General features: G+C 54.1%; 1 protein-coding gene across 1 annotated transcript in view; it reads right to left on the reverse strand.

Annotated features, from left to right (window-relative positions):
- EXOC4 (exocyst complex component 4) overlaps positions 1-25372 on the reverse strand; it is a 106383-nt gene that overhangs the window by 18302 nt on the left and 62709 nt on the right. The gene's annotated exons all lie outside the window — the stretch shown is intronic.

Raw genomic sequence — 25372 nt, forward strand, 5'->3', positions numbered from 1 at the left:
ACGCTGCTGTGCATGGAGCTGTCGCGGTTGTGTCGCACAGCTCCGTGCTGTGCTTTCGGGTTGTGCCGCGTGCCGTTCCGCACGATGCCCGACGTTTTTCTCCTTGTCTTGGGAGCTTTGGGTAACTATTCAGATCCTGAACAAGCTCCCAGCACGTGGAGGGGAACGTCGGACATCTTGCTGAACAGCCCGCAGTACGACTCGAAAATAAACCCGCTTGTCGTGCAGCGCGAGAGATGGCCAGAGCGCCTCGAAGGCAGTGACGCGATGCGCCACGTGGCTTGCTTCATATGGAAGTGGAACACGAAGGCACCTGTGTCCGGAACGAACACGCATCTATTCAGTTAACGTCAGATTAGATTTTGCAAAATAAATAAACTCTGTACTGTATTTACCCGAGATGTTCTGCGCCATTGCTGGGTGATGTGAGGGAAGAGTTGGGGGTTTGCGTGGAGTGAAATGATGGTGGGCATTTGAGCCAAGAACCTGTCAATGGGCAGAGGCTTAAAAAAACAGAGTCACGACCCACGTTTTGAATTTTAAATCTCTGCTGCGTAAACAAGTACCCCTCACCAAGAGGGATATTTACCACCACGCTTGTATAAAAAGAACACAACGTAAACATAAACTCGCTAACGAACGAACGCTCACATAAAAGTGGAGACGCTACGTGTAGCGAGCCACGTGTCTCTAATTTGTGAAAAATCAATGGTCGGGGTGAGGAGCTGGAGAGGCAAAAGGGCAGTGGGGGGGGGGGGGGCAGGGGGTGGGAAGGGGGCAGCAGGATCATCGGCCCCTGAGTGTCGCTCCGGTGAACATGGCGCGAGGGGACGCCACCGGCTCAGATGGCCAATTAGGCAGGTGCAGGGTCTCCGCGGGGGGCGCGGGGAATTCGGGAGCACCGGTCGGCGAGGCGGAGGGGGGTCCCCGCTGCCTTCCAGAAATGCGATAGTCCGCGCCCACGCTCAAGCAAAACAGCGGCGACGGGCGAGCGTGGCGAGGGCACGGCACGTCCCCGCGCGCCTCACTGGCGCTCGTGATGGCCCCTGTGTAGCGGCCACCCCCCCACACGGCCTACGTTCTTCTTTCTCGCTGGCAAGCCCAGCACCGCCAGGCTGGGTCGAGAGTTGGCGGATAATGCAACAGGTGGCTCAGATGTGGACGCAGAACGCGCGCTTTTCAAGGCCGGCGAGCGAACCGCAGGAGGCTTTGTGGTCCGTCGGGCTGTGTGTGTGAAACTCGGCCCACAAACCGCACGCATGCTAAACAAGAGTCAAGATCAAGACGTCACCGTGGCCAAAGATGTTGATGCCACGCACCTCGCCAATGCTTTATACCCTACCCCAGATCTGCAGCTGGTGTACAGTAGACGCATGGTCTCCAAGATCTGCCCTAAGAACATCCCACCATCTACTCTTCCCCTTGGTCACCGGACCCATGGAGACCACTTTTTTTGCCTGCAACACTCAGCTACCATGTTCTCTTCCAAATCTCCTCATTGCGTGTCCCGCTGTCAGCTGGTTTCAAAACATCTTGTAATTTAAGTGCCACGAAATGAATAGACTTGACCTCTGCTATGGAAATTCGGAATTTCCATCAGTGGCTCAGTACCACCTACAGAGGAAAACATGAATACTGGTCTTGAGGAAGACGCTCTGATTTACGAACTCATCGCCCACCCACACGCCCACCCGCCCGCCCGCTCGTTTACTGCCAAAGCCGCGGCGGTGGGAGCGGGTGGCGCGGTGCCAGGTTCCGGGTATGTGAACAGCGGTGCTGGCTCAGGCAGGCGGTCAATCCCCGAGTGATAAGACGCTCATCTGGGATATGATGTGGCCAAGACCTCTTCCGTGTTCCAGCGAACCGGTCAGTGCGGTGGGTGGTAGCGTGCCTGGTTTCGGTAGCGCTTCCGACGACAGTGAAACGTGGAAGGCTGGTTCCCGATCGAGGAGGCAACGAACCGCGAGGCAAGCAGCAACTTTCTGATCTAAAGTTGCACGTGCAGATGAATTGGTCGAAAAACTGGAATACGCGGGCAGAGCCTTCGTCATCTATGATTTCTAGACCCTACGGGGAGAATGCAGCTTCCCAGGAGAACCCGGTCTCATAGGTGGAGCGCAAAGGCGATTGGCGCTGCTGGTGGTGCAGGTGCAGCTCGTGGTGATAATGACTGGTGGTGCTGGCACTGGCGGTCGTGCTGGCACTGGCGGCCGCAATATCATCACCATTGTCGCATTTCAGAATCTCGCTGAATCCACCACTCCGTGCCTCCCCTGATTTCAAAACCCATGGCGCGCTTTGTTCCCTCCTCCAAGTGGCGCTTGGAGCCGCCGCTGGGCTTGACGAGGCTCGCTACATCCACAACAAACGGCACCCCGACCCCATCCGGCAATGTGCATGACTTTCTCTCCCTCGCTCTCTCTCGCTCTCGCTCTCTCCAGGAAGCGGCAAGCGCATTACGTGCAACGTCGCCCTCTGAAGATGCTCTCTCTCCGGCAACCACGCCTGGAGAATGCTTGAAAGTCATTTGAAAGTCAAGAGGCCCGATGAGTAATAAGCCGGCCCAATCGCTGGCCTTTTCCATCCTCGTTAGCCGCGCGCATTAGGGCGGTCCGTAGCGAGCGGCGTAATGCCGCAGTCTTTTGCTTCTTCATTAAGATTTAAAGAGAGGCTCATACGGACCGATCTCCCTTACGTTGCATTTCAGAAAGAGTTAGACCTTTTATCACCATCGCCATGCCTCTTAAATATTTATACCGGCCAGCCGTGTAATGAATTAACTGTTCCACGATGCCGGCTCTTTTCGCCAAAGTGCCGACGTGGGTGGTGACGAGCTTTGCCGGGCCACGCTGGGTGAGGGGGCAGCGCGCGAGGGAGCTGTGAAGTAACGCAGATGGGTGGCCGGATTGACTCAACGGTTTATAATGGCCGTGTCGGAGACACCGAGCCAGCACACGCCGTTGAGATCCTGGGTTCGAATCCGAGTTTCCGCCGCACGTGATTAAACCGGGTGCACCAGCACGGCGAGTTCTCACTTGACTTGGCCATCGTCCAGCTGCGTGAACTAATGAGACAAGTGGTGAACACATCTACAGCAGGGCATGCTGTCGGGTGGCAGGCACGACCTACTTGGCTTAAGACGCAATTGTAAGTCTGTGGCGGCATGGTCAAAAGACCATTCTCCGACATGCTGTATGGACTCTGCACTGCTTTCTGCGAGGGTTCCAAACCGAATGTTCGTCATCTTGTGGCAAGACGCTCACCACACAAAAACCTAAATAATTAGGAGCCAGAAAAAAACAAGAAGATGAAAAATTTGAGTGGCTTCTTCCCTTGCACTGCTCCACTCTGGAATTGCCTCCCGTCATCGTCTCTTTCCAAAACTCTTGAAATAATATTAATAACCTCGCTCAATTCAAGAAACGTGTTGCACTCTGATCTGTTACAACTTCGATAGTGCTGTTTGTTGTTGGCCGCTTGGCAATTTGAGCCTTTGGGCCTGTGCTCAGTAACTGGGTAAAAAAATAAAATAAAAAAAATCAATCAAGTCCGATCGGCCACCCGTTGCCCTCTCATCGCGGACGAAGCCCGTGGGACCCCGGCTGTGTACAGATCCGCGTCACTCGCAGCGAGATGCGGACAGATTGAGATCGAGCGATGGGACTCAGATTTTCCGCAAGCAGCCATAAACCACCGCCGGCGTTTATGTTCCGGTGGATGGACGGCGCCGAACGGGGCACGGATTCCGGGGTTTTGCGAGAAATATTTACAGCTTCGTAGGCCACAGCAGGGCACGGCCCGGCACGGGAAGACAGCGGCGGAGGTGGCGGGGAGCAGTGATGGGGCCTGGCAAATGCTTGGCGCTGGCGGCCTGCGGGGACGTCGCCAGCACCAGCGCTCCCCAGAGGTTTCACTCGACGCCTGCCGATTACACTGCCTCTTTGGCCACACACAGACGAGCGTGTGCACGTACTCGGAGAATAATATAAAGACAAAGATCCCCCACTTGTACACATATGTACATATACACACAGCAGGGTGGAAACAGAGACACGCACGTAATAAAGTATACGCACACGCACTCACAGACTCATGCACATGTATAGACTAAGATATCATACTAACACAGAATAATATAGTACACACGCACTCACACTGGTGCACAGACGCATGAAAACTCACGCATCTGCATCTTGACTCACATGCGCTCATATTCACAAGGACGTACACAAACAAACACAAATTGACACGTGACCGGCATGTGCACGCGCTCCCACACACGCATATGCGCGCGTCTGTGCGTATGCGTACAGACGTGCGCATATGCTCACCCGCATGTACTCTTATCAGGCACGGGGCTGACACACGCGCACGCTCGCCCACAGGTACACATTCACGAGCTCACACTCAAAATTCACAAGCACACCTGCAACCTCGCACTCGCTCGCGCACGGGCACGACGGGGGCCCACGGATTTCGCATGCACTAAATCTCATGGCTCCATGCCCTAACACTTGAGCGAGTGTTACAGCGGGGGGCGGGGTGGCGGGGGGGAGAGACGCGAGGGCGAGGTGAGGGGTTGCCGAGCGGCTACAAGCTCCCGTAAATTGGAAGAGAAAGGTGAATAGGTTTTTGTGAGTGGACAGTCCTCTCTGGCAGCCTATTAACTCAGGCCTTTTGAGGCGGGTGGACGGGGGAGGCAGGGGGGAGAGGGGAGGCGCTGTCAAGTAGCTGTCACAACGCTGCCCGCTCTAACCAGCTTTGCACGATAGTTGGGTCGAAACTTGGTTCCGTGGCGTTATTAACGCTCCTCGGCACGGCCCCACTGCCTGATTGCTCACGGCCGCCACCTTGGCAACCGCCGCGCAAGATGCGGCCGCGGAGGGCGGACGCTTGAGCAGCGCAGGTCCCGGTAGCGGCGGTGTGCGCCGCCGCGAGTCCCGTCGCCTCCGAATGAACGAACCGCACCGCCCGCTGCAAGGGAAGCTGCACCGCGCAGCCGGGACCTTTGCAATGTCCAGTCCTGGCCACGGAGCGGCGGTTGAAGCTGCGTGGGTTAAACAAGGAGAGCCCTTTCCCCTGCACGCCTCCTTCCTGTTTCCCTCCCCAGCTCATGCCACAGCCACCGATTCGCTTTCAGGGCTTGTCAGCCCGTGCCTCTCGCTAACAAAGAGATGGCGCGAGGGTGGGCGGGTGGGTGAGTGGGCAAGCGGGAGGGTGGTGGGGGGGATGGGGAAATGGGGGAGACTCTGTTTGATGCTGCTTGCTGTGGGTGAAGACGGCCTTGTGGATGTGGGGTTAAGGTGGTGAAGAAAAAACCATGAAAAATTGCGTCGCTCTCCACACAGGGCAACAGCCGTTGCAGGGAACACAGGATTGTATAAATAAAATGAAAATAAAATAAAAATCCTGCCAACACTTTCACTGCTTGGGGCGGCTAAAGGAGTCCAGATTTGGCGGAGTGGAAATTATCGGAGCGCAGCACTGGGACGGGACGCGTAATCCAAACAATACATAACGGCTCGCTCTTTTTCCCTCTCGACGGCGAAACAAGAAAAATGAGCACGAGAGAGAGAGGGTGGGGGGGGGGAGAGAACCGCAACCAAAAATCACGCGCGATTTTAATCTATTTTGTGTCTGGATAATATCTACAGCTGGGAACACAGCGAGCGCAGACGGGAATCGCGGCGGCGCGGCTCTCTCCGCTGCGAGGCGGAGTGACAGCGGCTCGCCCGCGGTGTTTTGTTCCGATAATGACGGCCGCTCAGTAACGAGCATCGCAAGCTGAGCGCCGGCTCGGCAGGGCTTGGCGCGCGGCGCATTGAGCTCTCAATTTAAATGGCGGTGTCTCTGCGAGATAATGAACGTTCTTGTGAGGGGCCGCACGTGGAGGCTGCCGGCCGCAGATGGAGTGGGACAAAAAACGTACGCGCCGTAATCCTCGGCCGCATTGATCCGGCCGAGCGAGGCCCTCGGTGCCTCTCGTCGACAGCAGTTCGTGATAAAAATGACGTTGAGTGTGCGCGAAAAGGAGAAAAAAAGAACGACGGTAAATGAGATTAATCTTCGGTTTCGCCGTGCCGAGTGGTCCGGCATACCAGGCCGCCATCCGAGGGCCTAAAATTGAGATGCCAGTCAGCCGGCAGTGGAGAGCAACTATACAGGGCGGAGATGCGCTCCGCGGGGGAGTTGCTCAAATTGCCATCGCGTCGCCCTTTGTCTCAGTGCCATCGTCTCAATCACTCGCCACAGGCTGTGCCGGTGCCGCCGCTCCGTGACAATAGGGTGCTCACCGATGCAAGGTGACGGGACCGTGATACCGTATCGGGGTTCAGCGAGGTGAGGGTGGCATGGCAGTGGCAGGGAGGACGGAAACGCGAGGGCTGCTCAGAGCGAGCGGCATGGATTTCCGTCGCAAGAGCTCTCCAGCGAACGCACTCCTTGTGCATCGGTTACAAGTGTGGCCTGAACGTTTACCACCTGAACATCACCATGCACTGCTGTCTTTTGTAGTGCAAGTCCCAAGGAAGCTGGCTTGCTTGCAGGTGTGATCATGCAGGTGCCACCCGTCCAGATGAGTAGTCGTCTGAACACTTTGTAGTGGTTTAACGTCAAGCACAGGACCTCTTACCAAGTGAGCGTGGTCGCATTCGGGTTTGATGTCAATCATCTCGTGCTTCTGGCATGAGATGCTTGTCACGAGTCTTACGTGCACAGTGGAATTCGGTTTTTATTCAAGTTCTAGCACGCACCACGATTGATGATCCGGCACAAACTCGGTCACTCGCTCACCAACGGTCAGCTCCCTCCTTATAACTCTTCTATTGCTACTGCTATGGTCACTGTTCACGTGAACTTCACTCATTCATTTCTCCACCCACATTGAGGACCCTACCATTCTGTCTCATCCAAACCGTGTTCAACAACCGCCCAAGCAACACTTATCTTCCCTCACACTGCTCCACTTTGGAATTCCCTCCCATCCATTATTTTACCCAAGTTGTTAAAATCTCGCAATGTGTGTGAGTATATGGCATCTGAGTCGATGCATGTGCATGAGTCTCACGTGTTAACTCTGAGCGAGTACAACTCTGTTGGCACCACTCTCTCAGGGCTGCTGATCAAATTTGGACCAATCACTTGTTGGAGCGGCGAGACGTTTCGACTCCTCGACTCCGGAGGTCGTGCCGTCAAAATTAATTTGACGAGAGGTCGTCTGTACCCCGCGGCCGCGGTCACGCCGGAGGGATGGCATTGCACCTGGGCTCTTCGTTGACGCTTTAAACGAATTGGCTTCCTCCTTCCTCCGGTCGCGGGGGGCAGCCGGCGAGCCAAGAGTCTCGAGAGCGCCGACGATACGAAGCCGACGAGAGGAAGCCGACTCGGGCTGCTAGCGGCGGGGGGGGGGGGGGGGGGGATTCATCCGGCCGAGCGCGCGGCAGAAAATTAAATTACCAACAATGCCAAAGGCGGGTGTGTCGCGTTGTCTGACCCGAGGGCCACCCGAGAAATTATATTTTCGTGGGTGTCTTGAGAGATAAGGCACGGCCCCCCCTTTCCGAAGCCTGGGATCCGGGATTAGCCGGGGCGCGCTTGGGCTTCCAGCAGGGTGACAACTTCCATCGGGATTACCAAACAAAGCACATTGTACCGCGGTCCGGCCACCCGGGGTGGACAATTTTTAGGTGGGGGGGGCGGAGGGGCGCTGGGCAACTCCATTGATTGGCATCATCATCATCATCGGCCATCATCGTTTGCCATGTGTTTGTTGGTATAGGCCAAATATCCAAATGCTAAAAAATGTACCTGCAAATTACTACAAATTGGGATCAGACACAGCAGCAACACCGCCAACTACTGTCAAAACCTTGCAGGTAAACAAGCAGAGCAACTTAACACGTAAGCTTTTGCAACCAATATCATTCATAATATAGGTTTTCTGGGTTAGATCGCATAAATAAAACGTCGTACTCAGATTGTAAATGTTGTGGATTTGCTCTCCAACACACTGGTGTGCTGTACTAGTAACGAATTGGCACGTTCTGTTTACGTGACAAACCTTCCTAATTGGTTGTCGGTTGGTGGTGGGTTTAACCACACATTTATATTTACGCGATCTAACCGAAGAAAAAAAACCTAGATTATGGAAGCAAAGCAACATTAATAATCCACTGTTGGATGAAATCTTACCCAAAGCCAATGCCATCTCTCAGGATCCTGTGATAAGCGTCCAAAAACCAAGACCGCCCTTGGTGAGGTGTTTGTGGATGAGCCACCGACAAACATTGTCACGTGGGTTAGGGTCACAGTCGAAGTCCTACGGCGCTTTAACTTTACCGTGCGGGGAAACGTTCCGTGGGGAACGTGGCCCTGTAAACATCACGAGCGCTGCCCGTGCGTGGCGACGAGACGCAAGAATGATGCCGTCATCTCTCCGGAGCGAGCGAGCGACGGGTACTCCCCTACAGCGCTCGCCGTCACCACACCTGCCGCCACCCCGCAGAATGAAAATTAAAAAGGGACGTTGGGAGCACCCCCATCCCCTCCTCTAGCCCCGCCCCCCCTGCCCCCCACCAGTCACGGTTGTGTAATCCAGCAGTGGTTCATTCACACTCCTGTGGCCACAAGGGAGGCTGGCACGGCATGGCGGTTCCAATCCGTGCCTGGTGGTGGGGTAAGGTGGGGGGGTGTAAGGAAGGTTTGCGCCGTGCCCGCTACCATCACATGCCACGTTGCGGCCCGACAGCGGGTGTGGCATGGCCTCGCCTGGCAGGACGACCGTCTGGCGTGATTAAACGACGAGTCGATTGCTCGGCCACAGATGCAATCGATTACTGTTTTGGTGGCCGATTACACGGGCCAAATTAAAACGAAGAGCCGAGGCTTTTCGTATCATCCGAGCAGTCGAAAAATCGAACCGATAAATCGGAAGCAGCATCGGCGACTTAAACAATCGGACAGCAGCGTTTGCCCGCGTGCACCTCCCGCGTGCGCGGCACGCTTCTCGTTGGCGCGCTCAACGCATGATGCGCCAAGTGCAAAATGCCTTCTGGCAGAAGGCAAGAACCCTGTGCCCATCGCTACCACTCACGTGGTCGTCCCGCGGAGCACCACGTGGCTCCGAAGACCCCGGGCATCTGCCCTGGCTCACGGTAGCGTCCGCACAGGATGGAACGCCGCGACGCGCTGTGACGTTGCCGAGCCCCCGTTACCGCCGTTGTCGCCGTCAAGGTCAAGGCGTCTTCACAGCCCAAGAAGCCGTTGATGCCACAAAAAGCTCGGCATCGCGGCAGTTGATTCTCATTTCTGTTTTGTTCATTTTTGCCGTGGGACATTTTATAAATAGGGCAGGCGGCGATAACAAAGGAGCGCTGTGATTGCGCCGTGTCTCGCGAAATGGCGAGCAGCATTTGCTCGCTGGCTTTCGTTTGGCGCCCTGTGAATGGAGATCGCCGACTGAATCTCTTTGTGGTGATGTGTGAGCGAGTGCGCGAGTGCATGTGTGTACAAACGTAAGGGGAGCAGTGGTGTAGTGGTTAGCGCACTGTGCTACGAACCTGGTGACCCGAGTTTGATTCCCGCTCGTGACCAACATTAGCGACAGATATCTGAATCGGTCATGGACCTCTCCTAGGTTGACTCAACCTTAAACGAGTACCTGGTGTGGTGTGTAAACATCACCACTGCGTGCAGTGTCTGCAATCATAGGTGCTCGCTAACGGCCCTTGTCTTTGTGTGTGCGCGTGCAAGGGAGACGAGTGTGTCCCCCTTGCACGCTTGATGCGAAAAAGAAGCGCTCATAATGCAGTCATTTTTTTTTAAAGGCTCCACATTTTTTTTCGGATTACTGAGAAAATGGCCCTAATTGTCTCGGAGCCAGAAGCACGTACTGGCTGGCACGGCAGAGCTCGTACATACGCACACACGCACGCACGCTTGCACACATGCACACGTACGCACACACACGCACGTGGGGTCTGAGCCCCTCCAGCAAGCCACCCACCCACCCTCCCTTCCCCAATATTTGAGTCAGGGCCAGCGAGAGTGGAAATCTGTAATCTGCAGCAGCTTTAGCTTCCTGCATACAACCCCACCCCCTGCCGTGCTCTCTCTCCCTCTCTCCTTAGAATGAGAAACTGCGATTCAAATTTTGATTCAGGAGAGCGAACGCTATTTTTGTTCGTTAACCCAATTACTTCAAACTGTTAATGAAAAGTGCGAAATGAGACTGGTTCTTTCATTCTCTCCCTCTCATGTCGGCCCTGCGCAATTCCCCTTCACCGCCCCCCACATCCTGCGAGCTCCGCGCGGTGAAGGTTCACGATGGTCGGCCGGCCGGCCGGCCAGCCAGCCAGTCGGCCGGCCGGCCAGCTTCATCGCTCTCTCTCTCGCAAGCTCTTGAGCCGGCCGGCTCATCGGGATGGCCACCAGGCCCCCCCACAAAGATAAACACCGGGGCTTGGAGGCGGAGCGGGGGGCCGCAGTTAGACACCACCGAGCATCTCACGACGAGCGCAAGATGCGGCCAAGCCGTCTCGCGGCAGGATTACCGCGTGGATCCCGTCCAAGCGCGGCTTCTAAAGCAAACAAAGAAACCTTGAAATGGAAAAGGAGAAGGAGGGGTGATATTGCGCGGAAGATGCTGGCAGGAGAGCGCAGTGAACATGCTGTTATTATTCCTTTTTAATCTATCGCAAAATTGGCCATTAGGGTGAGTGTACCCCCCATCCGGAACCCAGCGGGACAGGATTTACCCACGTGCCGCGTAAATGACCCAACAGCGGGATGCCGAGACATTGTGACGGGGCTCGTGTTGGACTTGTTTTTCCTAGAAGGGCTCAGCAGAATGCGGACTCCACCTGTTCCGTCTGCCTGGGATGCAGCGTTTCCACCCTTGCACACGTGCACTCCAGTTTCCTCTCTCACGTAACACTCAATAATTGGTCAATAACACCTCAATATATTGAGGACCGTAGAGCTTGGGCAATTGTTGGCGCCGGCTATCGCATGGCTGCCTTCCCGTCTGTCTGCGGTTCCTCCTCGCACCTCCATATCATCCTCTCCATTCGAGAGCGAGCGAGTACTGTGCGCCGCTTGACGAGTTGAAATCATTATTATTATTAAACAAACGACGAGCCGGGCCGCAGCGGCCGCTTCACGAAGTTCGTTTCCCATTGGTGTCCGCGATCACCGGTCGCGCTCGCGAGCTCCGTCCATCTGACGCGCGTCGCGCTGTACGCGTGCGATTACACACGCGCGTCGTTGTTGTTGTTGTTGTTGTTACGGCGCGCTGCGGCTGGCGTTCACCGTTTCGTTGGAACGCGTCTGCGGTCGCCGCGTCTGCGGTCGCCACGGCGCACAGGCGGCACACGGTGCTCTCGCCCTGTCAGCGTCAACCTCACGAAGGCAGCCCAAGGGTTTGACGCTAAGCAGCCTCTGCTGCATGTGTGTTTCCACTCTCTCTCACACTCGCGCGCACACACACAGGCACGCGCACGTATTCAAATACACGCAGAGACACGCTTGCAAATGCGTACGTGCATTCACATAAGAGCCTTGCGCATATATGAATGAGGAAAAAACTATGCCGCTATTCGCCACTAACTGGCCGTGGCATCACCGTAGTGCTCGTGCCAGGCTAGGTGCAGTTTGAGGTGAATGAATGAACATGCGTGTACAGGCAGACATACCCCCACAGACGTAAGTGTGCATGCATGTGCGCACATAAACACACAGGTATGTTTACATATAAACACGTACTCATGAAATCATGCACACGCACATCTATACAAAGGCATGTGTAGCTAAAACATGCATAGGTATTGTACAAAAACATACGCACACAAACGTATGATCAAATACACGCAGTCATGCATGAACCTGCACTCACGCGCACGCACCCATACGTACTCTCACACACGCATAAAGGCAGATAGGACCATGCACACATATGCAAACACAGGCATGCACAGATATGCACACACACATGACTGCACACGCAAGCATGCATAGCTATGCATTCAGTGATTAATACGTGGAGAGACACATACATACAAGCATGCATAAATACACACGCAGTCATTCGCACAATGGCAATACAGACAACATAGACAGCAAAGACCCCCCCTAAAGACTTCACAGACTGTAGGAGCAAAGTGTTGTGAGTAGGTTGCACACGAGGCAATGGGTGGCTAGCACCATCCCCGGTCGCCTTTGTGTCCCCAGTGGCAATGTTTATGCACCGCACCAGGTATTCATCAGTTGACGGGTTCAGATAATCCTCAATGGCGTTGGCCACGAGAGGGAATCGAACTCGGGTTCGTAGTGCAGCACGCTCACCGGTGAGACACGTGCACCCGCAAGTACAATAGCATGTTCATTCACACGACACGTAACTGCACACAGGCATGACCAAATACACACGCAGTCATTCGCACATGCAATCGAGACACAGACACGCACTGCCACGCACAGTGGCATGCACAAACACACAAGCAGTCATTTACACGCAAGCACGCAGACACGCATGCAGACACGCACGCACGCACCAACGCTACAATTTAGAGCACGCTAGAAATATGCCAGGCTGATTAGCCTGGTCACTTATCGGGTGTGGGCAATTCTGAAACAGTTTCCAGTCGGCGTTATTAAATCATGACAACATCTGCCGTGGTTTGTTATGATGAGCGGCGCCGTGTAATTTGCAGTAAATAAGAACATGCCCCCGGGATGAGCAGCTGCTTAATCCGGCATCGTCACGGGGGGTGGGGGGGGGCACAGTCCGTCTCGGCCCACGGGCAGCCCGGTGGCGCAACCCCCTCCACCCCCCGTGCCCACTGCCACACGTGGCGAGCGGCGTGAGCGTGTGGAGTGGCGAGTCTGTGTGTGGTGAGTGTGTGTGGGGTTTTTTTTTCTTTATAAATTTTCCTGAACCCAGATTGCGAATGAGACTCGCATCCTGGCCTCTTGAGTTTCTCGCCTCGTGTGCGTGGTGGGGACTGTGTGGCACGAGTGGAACGGGTTACACGTGCACTGTGATATTTGTGGTGAGCTACATGCGTGGTCAAGGACACAAGTGTGTGCGTGCATGTGCGTGTGGTGAGAGGCATGTGTGTGTGGTAAGCGATGTGTGCGGTCAGTGGCGATGCGTGATGCACGTGTGCGATCCACGTGTGCGATGCATGAGCATGATGAGAGATGAGTACGTGGCGAGAGGTTCGATAGTATGTGGTGGCTGAGGTGATCTGTGCGTGTGGTGAGACATGTCATGCGTGTGGTGAGAGCTGTGAGACTGTGTGTGTGCTGAGTAGTGTGTGGCGAGGGAAACGCGTGTGCTCGACTCTCGATAACGACCTGCATGACACCCCCATAGGTAGACGAGGGTGATTATGACATTGTCACTGTGAGGTCACCTAACAAAAGTGTAAAACACTCGTCAGCAATAGTCAACAATAGTCAGAAGAAATCCGCCAAGGAGTGCTCAGTAGCCGTGGATTGTAATGCCTCAGTGAGTTGAACCCAAGTTCAACTCCGTACAGAACCCAATACCTCCTTGCCGTTAGGCACAGGTGTAACCACTGACGCTCACCGCGCCGCCCTGCCGCCCTGCCGCCGAGCGCGTCACCACCCTTCCACGACGTTGTGGAGTCACGGTCCAGAGCAGCGTGGAGAGCAGCGCGCCCGTTGCTGGCCCTGGCGAGCGATTCACAGCAGTGGGCGGCCGCCGTTCCTCCAGCAACGCGGCGCAAAGTGGCGCCGTGGGCCGCTCTAATTTGAGGCAGATGTGTTGGAGTGGCGGCTGTCAACGTCTCTAATTGTCGTGATTTCTCACAAACCGTCGGTGGCGGCGGCGAGGAAAGGGCCAGGAGAGTGGCTTCTCGAGTCAGCTCTGACGTCACCTCATGTCGATTAAGAAAGGTGGTTACTTATTTACAACTGTGCTGGTGTTTGCGGTTGTGTTGTCTTTGTTAATTTGAACACCATTGCTGAACACAGGTCTAATGGTCCGCATCAAGCGGCCAGCACCAGACAGCGCTATCAACATTGCGATTGATAAGAGTATCACCCGTTTCTTGACTTGAGCGAGGTTATTATTGTAAGAGCTTGAGAGAAGAGACAATGACGATGATGATGATGGGAAAGGGAATTACAAAGTGAAGCAGTTCGAGGGAAGAAGCAGAGAGAAGCTTCGTGACCTGCGATGTACGAGTGAGTGCTTGGGTGAGTGAGTGAGCGTGTTATTGTCACCAGCAATGTGGTGGTTGAACACAGTTTGGATGAGACAAAACAGTCAGCGTCTGGTAGGCAAGTAACAATGGTAGTAGTGATAGCAGGGCGATACGGAGGCGACCGACCGCTGGTGAGCGAGGGAGCGAATCTACGAGTGCTGGACCATCAATGATCCTGACTGCTTTACTCTGAATTCTGTCCGGTGCCGGGAGGTAGGAACTGGGTGCTTCCCCCCAGATATGACGGAAGCAGGATTCCAACTGCAACCGATTCTGTGTTTTGTGCAGCAGCAGTGATAATGGCCCCGAGAGAACGAGGCTTTGGCACGCAAAGAAAAACGGAGCTTCATCGGAGCCTCCTTAGCCAGACGGGTAACACGGCCGCATCGCAAGGCGAAGTGCTCCAGGCTGTTTCCGGGTCGTTCCGCATGCCGGGAGCTTCTTCTGGAACTGATAAAACGATGACCACTTTCAAAATGACAGCACGCGTATTATTCAGATTATGTTTACATTTTAAACAAATTATTTTGGTGATGTTGCGTTGGGCTGTTTTGCCAGTGGTGCACAAGGACAAATACATATAGATGAAAAGAAACTAAAGACTTTCATCAGGAGCACTGTGGCTATAAAAGTATATAACAGGTGACGTTTTGGGCAACGTCCCTTCTTCAGAGCAGAGAGGCCAGAGAGGCAGGGTCAAAGTTCGCTTCCTGAACAACCTCCCGGTCGCACTGCCAAACCGCACGCCGGTGCAACCCGAAAGCCCGTCGTGAGAGCGAGGCGGTTATTTGTTTGGCGTTTTTTTCCTGCGTGTTCATTTCCTAACAAACGAGGCAGCGCGCGGGGATCCTGGAATAACGGCGCCGGCGTTTAGCCGTCGCCGACGAGCGCAGCCGCCGCGTCTGCAGATGCGCCGACCGCCCGGGCAGCCCGGGGAATCGACCGTGAACAGATTGGCCACTCAGCGGCCTCCGTGTTCTGCCAATTACCGAGCCCGCTTGCTGGCTTCCCAATCTCATCTGCGAAATAACTCACGCGAGACGCGCAATAGGTGCACACGTGCGTACGCGAGCGGCACTTTTTGTCAATCCACTGCTGGATTAGAGCCTCCCCACGCAGTGCCCAATGTCGTGGCGGTCGTTAGCTATTTTACCGTAACATTGACCGCCAGGGTTTGCCAGGTGTTGTAGGCGCAGGGCTGCAAGGTGGACAGCAGATTACAGCGTTGCGCGTTACCCCCAGTACGTGCCAGTAGAGCCGTGGATTCTCGAATCTATCTGTAGGGAACTGTGCGTCTCCACTCTCTCCCCCCCGTGTGTATGCGTGGTTAGCGAGCACCAATGAAAGCCGGCACGGCGCATCCCGGATGATTTGATCATACCATAATATTTGTAGGTAGACAATATTTCTACATTTATTCTGATGCTTCTCTACAAGGGTGAAGGGAGTACAGGGACATCAGCCACGAATGTATAATCATAGAGACTGCAAAGCACAGCATTGGAGCTTATAAAGAAAGCTGCTTGCTGACACAGAGAAAAATTGGCAGTGGAATTTCGTGATCTCTTGGGGCCTTTTTCTATTTGCGTATGTGACATTGACCCCACACATGGGTACGTGTGCGTTTCTCCATGGAAAAGCCCCTGCCTACCTCTCCCCCTCATCTCACTCTACGCCCCGCTCCATGCACTCCCCTACCTCTCCCCTCTCTTGTAAGAAGCAATGGTGAGGTGCGGTGGCATTATCGGAAATGGATTTGATGACCTCTTGCACTTGAGTGCTTCCCAGCCACCCCTAGGAGCTGCCTTTGAATGGGGGGCACTGATTTTATTTAGAGGGGTACGCCCCCCCCCCCCACCGCAATCTCCCCCATAGATTCCCCACAGCAACCGCAACACATACCTCGGATTGTGCACGTGAGAAGCGCTTACTTGCACCTACTCGTGTTTTCTGCGAGCGGTTCTTGGAAATGCTGCGGGCAAAACAGATCCTTGACGTGCCGCAAGGACAGTGAAGAAACAATTCTTGCAAAGAATCTCGATTCCTGAACCGTGATAATCCGTGAAATTGTGGGAGGGAGGGAGAACGAGAATCTCCCGCCCACTGCCCTCGACGGACAGGTCATAATCATTCACGGAAACGACGGGAGTCACGCACACCGGGGTAGGTGTCTGGAGCCCCCCCGCGCCCCCGCACCCCTAACCACGGCGTGATAAATAATAATGGGGATGGGGGCATCATTCTTATAAATATACCATATTACGACGCCTCTTCTCCACGTTGTATATTTCAGGCCCCGTGCTAATGAGCCAAAACCTTTTCAATTTTTAAACAAGGCCATCCCTCAGTATTCCGAGCGAGCGAGCGGTGCCCGGCGCTGGGAGGCCAAGCGCCGGTGTGGCGAAGGCCGCGAGCGGACGTGGTGCCAGCGGGCTCAGCTACGACTGGGGTTGACTAATCACCGAAAATATGATGAACTACGCGATTAACTCGGCGTGTCGGAGCGCGGCTCGGACCTGGAACCTGCGGCAGTTTTCTATAACGCCGGCAATAGCTCCAATCAATTACGCTTGTCAGCCGAGCGAGCTGTGACGGAGAGGCCGACAGAAATAAATAAATATGTATCCAAACGGCAACAACAACAAAAACGGAGGAAAAAAACCACACACACAAGGAGCGAACAGCCGGCTGGCCGGCCGACGAAATAATAAATGTAAGCGCCCATCCCTCCTTAAGGGCACAGCATGAAGATGACACGGTCTGGCAAAGTGTGCCGAAAACACACGCTTGAAAAGGTCAGTGGACACGTGAGCTGACAGTGGCGGAGGGAGCCGGCAGGTTCAGTGCCGCTCAGCGTTCTCCGGCACGCCGAGGTGGCCGGGCCTGAACCGCGGCGAGGGCTCGTTCACGACACAACCGCGAGACACCCTCGCAACACGCACCCTGCCCCCTTCGTAACCGCCACCGCTGTCAATCACGCGGCGCTTCACACGCTTCATTACAATATTCATGACGCCACCGCCGTTGCCGCTGCTACGAATACGGCCGCGTGGACAGTCGCAATGGATTGACTGGCTCCTGATGCGGAAACGTGGAATTTCCCACACTGGCTCAGGGCTGTGAATGGAGAGAAGCTGCGTTGCACGCTTGTTTGAACAGCGAGGTGCTTTGAATTGATGTTGACTGTTGCTGCTGCTGCGAATACAAATGACAATGACACATTCTCTATCGGGGTCAGTTGCTGAGCCACCATTTCACCATGACCAAATCCCCCGCAAGGCGTCCCATCTCGTTACATCTCGGAAGCGAAGCAAGGTTGCGCCTGGGTTTGTCTTGTACGGGTGACCACCAGGCGCAACAGGTCATCACAGGGCTGTAAAGTGACGCTAGGGGCAGCAGAGGGCAGTGCAGTAAATCCACGACTGTGCTAGGGGCTTACTTTCAGAGTTAAAATTAACCGGGGTTGCTGGTGGACTGGGTGAGCAGGCATGTGGCTGGCAGCCACAGCTAGAGACCTTGGGTTGTACTGCACGTCTATGCTCACACTTAAACATTTCCAATATTCAATAATCCGTAACGACCAGCCTGTCGAAATATGGTAAAAACGACACTCAAGTCCTGCACGGCATGGGGAGGTGCTCGTAAAAGGCCTGTGCACATTAGTTGAGTGGCTTGAAGCTCGCGATCTCCTGGACACAGGGAGAGCCTGGGAGGTTGTTGCCTCGTAGGCATCACGATTAGCGGTCACATGGAGGAGCACAAGGCGGACAGCCTCGACCGGTCGAAAGTGCCGATGTTTGGCGGGTGGACGAGGATTTTTGGGGGCCGTTAGCCGGTGGTGAGCATGCACACACCGCACAACCCAAGAGGTGGGAGGGATCGCGGAGGCACAACGTCCACAGTCCCATTCATCAACCGTCACAACAAACTGTCCGTTTATGGAGATCGAGATCGGAGAAAATTGTGTAGGAGTTGTCCTGCACTTTACGCTGTACTACAAAAAGGCAATGTTTTGACTCGCAGAGTGCAAATAATAACAATTCTAATAACATATGTCGAACAAACTACGATGTCAACAAAGGGCAGAAAAATCACAAGTGTGTTCTCGCGAGCCTGCAGCGGTGTCCGGAGTAAAGAAACAAGCGCTAAACTGACACACTGCGCTGCTGTTCAGGGCAAGGGTGCATGCTAAGATTTTCCCAGTAAACAATCCCACTGCCCATTGGTAAAACAGCTGCCCTCCTACAGCACGGGATGAAAGCTCGGAGCAGGGCAAGGGACAGGCTGAGGCCTCCGCCTCTCTCCCTTGCCTCCCCCTAATGCCCTCCCAAGCTCGCTTTAGACACGACACGACCTGCACCCCGCCCCCCCCAACTTGTGCCGGCACTGTGAGAGAAAACTCCGCGCCTCCACGTCGCGATCGGCGCAGACACCTGTCAAACCAGATTATTTCCGCCGATCATTTGTGGCAGACGCGCCGGAACTCATGCCACTATCTCACCCAAATCTCGCACGACCCAAATCCCTCTGCCTTCCTGCACCCCCTCCCTCAACCCCCCGGCAAGGCCAGAACCTCACTCAAGAGCTCTCTATCAATCCGTCTACATACTCCCTCCCGCCCCCCAATCCTCTGTCTCCGACCCCCCTTTACGACCCCACATTTCCCCCCCCCCACCCATCCTCTCCGCGACGCCCGCGCTTAACGCAAGCCACCCGGCACCGGCGGTCTCACGCTGGCTCCGGCGACCCGGGTTTAACCCCCCGATCGCCGGCTGTCCCGTCTCCAGCGCCGGCTAAGCCAACGCTATCCCAGACACAGGTGAACAGTGCTTCCTGAATTATTCATGAGATGAGTTTAAGCGCAATCGCCGCGTCCCAAGAGATCGGCGCTAAAAGCAGTGGTGGTGCCGTCGCGGCTGTGTCGATGGTGCGGTGGCCTGGTCCCAGAGGGCAGGGGAGGGGGGCGGTGTTTGCCGGCCAGTGGTACGGCAACCAACTCTGCTGCCTGCTTGCTACGCCGCTCGCAAGCACCGCGGATCGGCACGTGGGCGTGTGTCGCCGAGAAGAAGCGAGCAGCCAAATCCTGCCGGCAGGCAATCGGTGTGGAAAAGGTAACCCCGGAGAAGATGGTACAATGAAGATTCATGTCATCATTTACACTATGAGATCTCTTTTACCAGTGGCAAAATATAATGGTAGGTTTTTACCCTTTTAACTGGTACAAAACTGACACCTTTATTCAAGGCATCATGTTTGCAATGACCACAACACAAGTAGTCAATAAAGCAAACAAAGAAGCAACTCTGATAAGGATAATAATATGCACTGTCCTTGAAGTTGAATATTATCCTTATCAGAGTTGCTTCTTTTTGTTTGCTTTATTGACTACTTGTGTTGTGGTCATTGTAAACATGATGCCTTGAATAAAGGTGTCAGTTTTGTACCAGTTAAAAGGGTAAAAACCTACCATTATATTTTGCCACTGGTAAAAGAGATCTCATAGTGTAAATGTTTACCCCGAACTCTCAATACTCTGATATTGCACTGTTTTTGAGTTGTACGCCTTCTGGTGTCATCTGGCCCTACACCAATGGGGACTAGGTTCTAAAGAAAGCCGTCTCGGGTGTGGGCCAATCAACTTCAAGGACAGTGCATATTATTATCCTTATCAGAGTTGCTTCTTTTTGTTTGCTTTATTGACTACTTGTGTTGTGGTCATTGCAAACATGATGCCTTGAATAAAGGTGTCAGTTTTGTACCAGTTAAAAGGGTAAAAACCTACCATTATTCATGTCATCAATTTGCAACCCCAGGCACAGATTGAAGCAATCAGGCAGCTGATTAAACAAATCAGTCAGACAACGGAGTGGGTTTTTCACATGAAGGTTTTAATTCCATCTGTGTTGGCTCGGGAGACAAGATGCGCTAGCCAGGGACGGTGTTTGCACGTGGGCGTGAGTGGACATCCACTTGTAACACCTGGCCCCACCAACTACCTTTTGCCCCATGATTCAACGTCGATGAATTGCAATGGTTATTATGTTTGCCGTTGAGGCGGTTCATGGAGAATCTACAGGCTTCATATCGACCAACCATCGTATTTCCGTGAACGTGACTGACGTTGTTGAATCTTGGGAGGCTCAGCAAGCTGCAGCCTGGTTAGTACTTGTTTGGTGACCAACAGGGCTTGCCAGGTATTGTAGGCATGGGACCGCGAGGTGTGGCCGAGTTCTCTGGTTCTGTCTCACACCAAGACAAACTATCATTCACGGTAATGGCCAAACATCCCAATGCAGGACCCTCCTGAACACGAGTCTTGAGGCTCCAGGAGGATTTCCTAGGCAAGTAACTGGCAGTATTGTTATTACTGTTATCTGAATCTGCAGTTTCCTCCAATGAGTGACACACAACTTGTATGCATTGTAAATCAGTCGCTGATTCTTGAAAGAAAAATTTGATGCATGTACCGTGTGAGGAATGCACATTATCTGCTATGACCTGCGGATCAGAAGACACGAACATCCACAAAGATCAAACGCTGAACTTGGCGAGGTGAATGCAAGGAGAAGGGGAATGAGTGAAAAGGAGAACATAAACAAATCAGTGCAAGAGTATTAAATTGTTCAGAAAAATAAATGGGCTTGGGTAGGCCACGTCGCTGGAGAGAATGACGGACGGTGGTCGAGACTAACAACAGAGCAGCAGCCAAATGAGGAAATGCTTAATTACACACCCAGTGCGGAGAATGGAGCAACAAACTGAGCTTGCGTGGAGGAGCCAGGCGGATTGTTGTATCTACAGGCCACGAGGTATGGTGACGTATTGGGGAGGCTCCATCCAGCAGTGGATAGATTATGGTCTAATGACGATAACGATGATCATGATTGTAAGAAAAGATTTTAATCACAGAATCCTTACAAGGCTATGTAAGAGGGGTGGTGGCAAAGAGGAGGGTCACGTCATGAGTATTTTGTTGATGTAACGTGTCATGAATTTGCATCCCTGCGCAGAGGCCTGGATACTACTCAGTCAGCGTGATTGATGATCCAACACTCTCAAATTATTCTGTTATTGTTTCTTTACTTGCACTGCTGCTCCACTTTGGAATTCCATCCCATCGCCTTTTTTTCCCAAAGCTCTTTAGAATAATAAGATAACCTGTTTCAATTTAAGAAACCTGTTACATGTCACAACTTTGCCAGGTGCCGTTCATTGCTGACCATTTCACGTTTGGGATCTTTGGGCGTGCTCTCGGCACATCTCGCGAGGTTCCACTCCGTCCGTACAACACTTGAGGCACACGGCACAGCAGCCACATTCGTTCGGGGGCAGGCGGCGGAGGCTAAGAATCAGCGAGGATGACGACGCCGACTGCGGGAATGTGGATCTTGGTTCGTACAACGCCCGCGCCTCCCCCTCCTCTCTCTCCGGATAAGGAGGACGTTAATCAGTGCCGGGGCACGCGGCGACACTCGGCATCGCCGTACGCTCACACGTGAATCTCGGTGATCGATGAGCTGGGAGTGGGGGGGGGAAGAGGTGAATCTTGGCACGCAATTAATGCGCTACAGCTGGGAGGCATTTATTTCATTAGCGATAATGAAGAAGTGCAAGAGTATATCTCCGCGCGAGGGTTTACCGTCCAAGTAAACGGCGTATCGTTGCACATGCCGAGGTTGCCAGCCCTGCGTGCGACAGCAGGGAATGGCGGCGTGCGGCGTCGGATGGAGAAAGGGTGAACGGATTTGTCACAGGTCGACCTGGAACTCGGCGGAGCTGCCTTCGGCTCGTGCCAGCCGCGTCTGGATCAGCCCCTTCACAACGAGAGAGAGGCTCGTAAAGGGTGCGACGGAGTGATTGGTAGCCGCCACCCTTCAGCGATAAAAGGAGATGGCATTTTCGACAATGAGAACACCGTACTGTACAGCCCTTTGTCAATCCACTGCTAGATGAAGGCCTCCTCATGCCCATCTTGGTTATAAAGGTTGATCGACCGTATTTTACCACGTTGGTCAGTGATAGGGGTTGGTGAATTGGACGGCATTCAGTACCAGTTCGGATATCACCGTGGCAGGGATACTGGCTGTGTGCAGATATTGAACTCAGGTTCCTGGGTTCACAGCGCGGTGCACTCACCACCACTCCTCTCTGTCCGGACCAACAACATCATCAGCCATGCACCATCCATTCCTAGGCCTCTCCAAGCTTGGGAAGCCCTCCATCCAGCAGTGGATTAGCGTGGGTGACGGCGATGATAAGATTGAAGGGACCTCAGGGTTATAATTAGATCCGTGACATCACCCACGCGTGGCCGTTCTCTAACAACAGCAGATATCGCACCGCATCTGTGAGAATTCAGAGGACTTCTCACTTTGTGACATGTTGCTGATAGCGCAATTGGCAACGAGTAATTTAGAAATAAATAAATAATTTGCTCGAAGTGTGCGGGGAGACCGGGGCCATTGGCACGGCCGCTGTGCCGTGCCGCACCATCGACACACGCTCGCGGCTACCCCCCATGGGGGACGGGGGGGGGGGGGGCGCTGCTGACTCGGTAAAATGTGTAATGAAAAACAACAAAATAAATACATAAATGACTCACGGTGACGGGAGGAAAACAGATGCCAGGAGTAACAAATTGAGCTGCTTGGCTGGAAGTGAGATTTGCTTCACACGGAACCCCCACACAGAGCCGGCAGCAGCAACAGAGACGGTGATGAGTTGGGACACGCGGCTCACTGCGAAGGGCTGTGTGGCTCACTGACAGCTTCTATAGGTTGTGTGGCCTACTGGTTTGGGCTGTGTAGGGTAAATACGGGTTATTGGTATTGGCTGGGCCGGTCGAATGGGTCACCGCAAAAAGCCTGTGTGGGTCCTGTGGCTCGCTGAAGCGAGCCACGCGTTGCGTGTGGCTCACGATAACGTCGTGGCTCGCCAACGAGCGGCCTCGTGTACACGCGTACGCTCGTGCACAATGGCACGCTCGCTCGCACGCATCCACGGGGGGGAGGGGGGCTCGGTGGCAAAGCAAATTGAAACGCCTGTTTAACCCCGCTCCGTGTTTTCCTTGTTCAAGAAAGCGCGTCGGCTTCATGCCGATCGCGCGCGACAGCTGGCCGCGGCTGCTCGAACCGCGGCGTGCGGGCGAAGTTAACGGGCGAGAGAGGGACCGCGCGGCAGCCATCGTGACGCGAGCGAGCAGATGGCAGCGGGAGCGGCTTTTTATCGTTATGCGTGCCGGAGGAACACGGAATCACCGCCGCTCCCGCGCAGCAAATTACACAGTTATTGCTCACGATAGAGGTCGCAAGAGGCGCGTTTTGTGTGGAACAATGTGGTGTTTTGACACGGGGGCTCAGAACACATCTTGCCTCGAAGGAAGCCGTACAATGGAGATGTGAGCCGCGAAATTGGATGCGTGGAAATCGGATGCGCGGCTTATCAATGGGGTAATTTTTTACGACGGCGCATCGAACGCTTTTCCGCCAACGTACGCGACGCAGTACCGCCCCCCCACCCTCCTAGGCCTTCGTCCTACAAGAACCACCAAGCCGCAGCGCAAGCGGCTTTCTGAGCAGCCGCACGGTTGAACGGCCCCGGGTTTTGTTTCCCCGCCGCAGCAGCCACCATGTCAGACGGCTCGCATCGCCCACTGGGAGCGACGCACGGCTTGCGAGGAGCTGCGCTGCACGCTTCTCAGCACTGTCCGCAGAGACGGCGATGAGGGTGACGCTGCTGGGGCGGCCGGGGCAACGTGTCGGGTGAGATGGTTTACCCGCTTGCTCGCTGGTGCTGGCCACGTAACCGAGCCGGCGCAACGCGCTGGGTAACCAGAAATATCGTTCCTCTCTGCCGCGGTGGTTTTTCTGGTATAACTTCTTCTGCCGGTGTAAGTGTGCATGGCTAGGCTAGGCCACAGTGTCACCATCTGCAGTGCTCAGTGATCAGAGTTTTCAATCGAGTCTGCTCAGAAACCAATCCTCCTCCTTCACGATACGAATCACAGCCTGTGCATACCACGCAGGAGTTCGTGCTGTATGGCTCTCCCACGCGTTATCAAGGTTGCAACGCGTGCCGCTCGGAGTGATGTCGGACGGTTCGGTTCACGCGCTGACAGCTTCTTCAGCAACTGAACTAATGAAGCTTCCAGCACATGGAATGAAACGTCGGACACTCGGTACAACCAGAAAATGCTTCGGAAAGTCTGCTTCTGTCCACATTCCCACTTTAGGCTTCTCCGAAAGCCCCAACTCATCTCGTTGACCACACAATGACCTCATGACGTCGCCCAGTGCGAGAACGTTTCAGTAGAGCCCCACGCACGGCAAGCCGGGCTGAGACTCGGTCTACAGGCAGCGGTGGCGTCTCTGACGAGAAAACTGCTCCTTCCTGCTGATGAGACCCACTCTGCCTGGCACTAATGGAATGAGCGAGGGGAATCGTTATCTCTTTTCCACCCTCAGTCGATCTCCAACCTCCTCCTCCACCACCACCACCACCACCACATCTACCCCCCTTGGCGAGTCCCATGCTAGAAGCCAGCCCAGTTTCCCCACCACCGCCTCTCTCCCCAGGCACCCCCCCCGCCCCACTCTACCCCCCGCCCCACTCTCCCAACACCCACCCCCACCCCCCCACCCATCGCACTCCTCCACATCGCGCCGCTGGCAGTCACACGTGGAACCATTTACCCAGTTAATTTTATGGGTGTCGTATATTTAAATGCTAAGAGTATGCCGTTATGAATGTCTTTGGCAAATGTGGGTTTTGTTAAAAGGAACATTTATATATTATATATTACATATAGCGTAAAAAGACATTTCGATGTGTGCGTGTCTGTTGATACAATGTTATGAAAACATTAAGCGAATATGCCTTGGGAAGAGTGGTTATTTGTTACTCTTTGGCAAATGTCTTGAACTCCTAAACAACCCTCAAGGTTAAACGTACACGCACGCACGTACAGACACGTGCACAGACGCACACAATCGTGCGCTTACAAATGTAACACACGTACAGGGTGAGTAAATTACACGAGAAGATAACCTACCTAAATGCAGCGTGGTGTGAAGAGATAAGGACAAATTCAGGCACAATGCAGGAACGAATTAAACAATATATATACACACACATGCTATTACGGA

Source organism: Lampetra planeri, chromosome 11, assembly GCF_965212315.1.
Source record: "Lampetra planeri chromosome 11, kcLamPlan1.2.h2, whole genome shotgun sequence".
Taxonomy (NCBI): domain Eukaryota; kingdom Metazoa; phylum Chordata; class Hyperoartia; order Petromyzontiformes; family Petromyzontidae; genus Lampetra; species Lampetra planeri.